At 27.7% G+C, this 3,338-nt stretch overlaps 1 pseudogene; it reads right to left on the bottom strand.

Moving 5' to 3' along the window:
• Window positions 1-1,615: 1,615 nt before the first annotated feature.
• Window positions 1,616-2,457, bottom strand: LOC113560064 (annotated as a pseudogene).
• Between the last annotated feature and the right edge of the window lie 881 nt (window positions 2,458-3,338).

The raw sequence follows: 3,338 nt of genomic DNA, 5'->3' as shown, positions 1-3,338 counted from the left end.
TGAAAGTTTTAAATTACTTCTTCTACATAGAAAAATACAGGTAACTGGATGTAAATTAGCGAAAGTTAATTATCACATTCACTATTGTGTTAAAATGAATAAGTATAATAAAAATTATCTGTAAAAATCATTAATAAATATTTTTGTTAATGGTAACAAAATAGTGGCTGCATGATAAATAAATATATTATTAATATTCTATGTTTATAGAATACATTAATAAACATACATAAATATTTATGTATTTGATATATAAAAAATTTAATTTATTTAATTTATCGATTAACTAAATAAAGCACGTTATTGTTGTTGTTGCACAAATGTGTACATGATTACCAGACCCGGACTGGGAGGGTACCGGCCTACTATTCTAGAAAAGCAGACTGCCCACAATGTATTATTTGGGGAATTTTTAAATGTTTTGTTTCACAAAATTGATATTTGGTAGGATTTAAAGAGGTTAGAGTGAGACAGTTTTTTTATAACCTTTTTATTCAACAACCATGATTAGTTATGTGATGCTATCCATAATCTATGTCCATGATACTACACAAAATAAATTTTCTTTGTACTATAAAGTATACGCTTTAAAATAATACACAAAGAATTAGTGGAGTTTAATAAAAATACAATATTATTTTTTGTGAATTAATTAATTTATTTAAATAATAATTAAAATATCTTTTTTTTAAAGGCGTATAACAAATATTAAATGTACCTAGATTAAATATTAAAAAATTATTAAAACATAATTATAAATAATACTAATCTATAATAAAAAAAAGATAATAATCATTTTAAGTATACTTATGATAATAATTTAGACATAAGTGACGATGAAGATTTTAAATATATCTTTAAATATCTTCTAATGATATTTGATCTAATATTTATTTTTTAACTGACATAAGAATGAAAGCCTCTAAGGTTAGGTTCACATGGACGCGCGTACACGCGCGTTAGCCCGCCACAAAACGCGCGTATGACCGTTCAGATGGCTACATATGCTACGCGCGTCGAAGAAATAAATAAATAATAGGTATCAATGTAAAACATATTTTAGTACTGTTCAGACGTACATCGAGAATGGACGTAGTAGATGCTGTGTGTTTGTGGGTTTTCCACCGAAGAATAAGAAGACGAAGGCAAAAAAGGGAAAGAAAATATTGGGTTCATCCAATTTTAAAAACAAGACTTTCAACAAGTCTATATATCACATTATATCCAAAACTTAGAGATCACGAAGATAAATTTTTCAATTATTTTAGAATGTCTATTAAATCGTTCGATGACCTATTGGAGACAATTAAAGACTCCTTAGAAGCTAATGAAAATGCAATAAGATATTGCATTTCACCACAAGAAAAACTTATCGTTACATTAAGGTAAGTCTGTCTAAATTTTATTAAATTTTTATTTACTGAAAAATATTACAAAATTATAACAAAATAAAAAATCAACCTTTTGACTTAACAAATATTTGCTGAACTACTTTATAAATTATAAAACAAAATTACTTATAATATTGAAACAAAATAAAAAATCAACCTTTAGACTTAACAAATATTAAAAAACAATACAAAAGAATCACCTTATATATTACTTAAATTATTTTTTATCCTAATAAATCAAGGTCAGACGACTCTTGAGAAATCTCACTACTAGTAGACAAAGGTGAAGGAGTTTGTAGAGGTTCCATATTTTGGTTGAATTGAGTGTAAATGTGATTATAACGAAGCGTATCGTATGGAGGAATAGTTGTATAATTTGGACGATCATATTGTGGGTATGCATATCGTTGCGTATTTTGTTGGCTGTACGGTATGGATAAATGGTTGGATTTAGAGGTATCTGTACTTGAAGGTTGAGGATAAGTTTGTATTGCTTGATTTTTTAAAAGTAGGTTATAAATTTCGATTTTAGTTTTTAAACGCATTGCATCTGGTACTTTTTTAATTTCTTTATATAAAGATAAACAAAATAATTTATTTTCGTCATCTTCTTTTTTATCTACAGTATTCCTCTGATTTAAACTTTTTTCTATGATGTTGGCAAAGTGCTCATCAGCAGGATGAAGTTTTATTTTTTTTCGTTGCTGAAGAGGACTTTTGAAAGTACATTCTTCGTTTGGAACTCTGGAACTATCTTCCTCAATTGAAGTTTCAGTCGATGATTCTAAATTTCCATCACCGCAGACGTCTGCAATTTCAAAACTACTCTCGGTAGAATTTTTTTTTATGGTTGGTTGTAGAAATTGCAACCTTCTATAATATAATATGACGACTTCTCTGCTCCCGATCCAGACTTAACTTGTTTCATTTTTTTTACTTCTTTTACATATGCATCTCGAATACCCTTCCATTTCTTTTGTAATTCTAATCCTGAAACAAATAATCGGATTGTAAGCTGCGCCTATAATACAGGTAAACATGACTCATGTAAACTGTGCCCATGCATTTTTATGCATTAAAAAGTATCCAGAATATCTCATATACTATTAAGTCAAAACTATGAAAATACACGGAAAAAAAGTCTTATATATAAAAATAATCATAAATTATTTTCTTATTTTATATTTCAGATACTTGTCAACAGGTTGCTCGATAACAGATAAACACTATAATTACAAAATTGGAGTATCTACTTTGAGTGGCATAATACGCCAGGTATGCCAAATCATATGGATTAAATTAAAAAATACTGTAATGAGTGAACCTAACAAACAGAAATGGTTAGACATTTCAACAGGATTTGAAAAACGTGCATATTTCCCAAACTGTATTGGAGCTTTAGGTAAGGCTAATTTGATTATTATTGATAAAAAAACGTCAATTTAAAAAAGCGGGTAAGTGGGTATCGCTCTGCTGTATATTAGGGGGTGGGGTGTACCTCAGACTATGGTAGGTTAAATTTGAATGTAATGATAGGTATCATTGTATATGAAACACGATTCTGAACGGAGATGATTTGTCAGTCTAGACTCTAGGATATATTATTTATTTATTTCATATCTAAAACCGTTTGATAGAAAATCGTTATTTTACGTGTGAATTTTTAAATTTTTATTATTAATCCAATAGTAACGATTATTTTCCATAGAGTTTACTTTATTATAATTCGAATATAACAATCGTTATATTAACTAATAATTATAAGAATTTGTATTTTTATACATTTCTGTAACTACAGCTATTAGTAGTAACTTATTATTACTTTTGCTGTCCTAATTCATTTATAATAAATTAATAACTAATTAATAAGAAGTACTAAGTAGGGTGTATACAGTGACACATTTAGGATTTTGTCTAGGGGAGGGATATAAGTTGGCAAACATATAA

The sequence above is a fragment of the Rhopalosiphum maidis genome, chromosome 3, assembly GCF_003676215.2.
Source record: "Rhopalosiphum maidis isolate BTI-1 chromosome 3, ASM367621v3, whole genome shotgun sequence".
Lineage (NCBI taxonomy): Eukaryota > Metazoa > Arthropoda > Insecta > Hemiptera > Aphididae > Rhopalosiphum > Rhopalosiphum maidis.
This window is presented reverse-complemented; position numbering and strand designations above follow the sequence as displayed.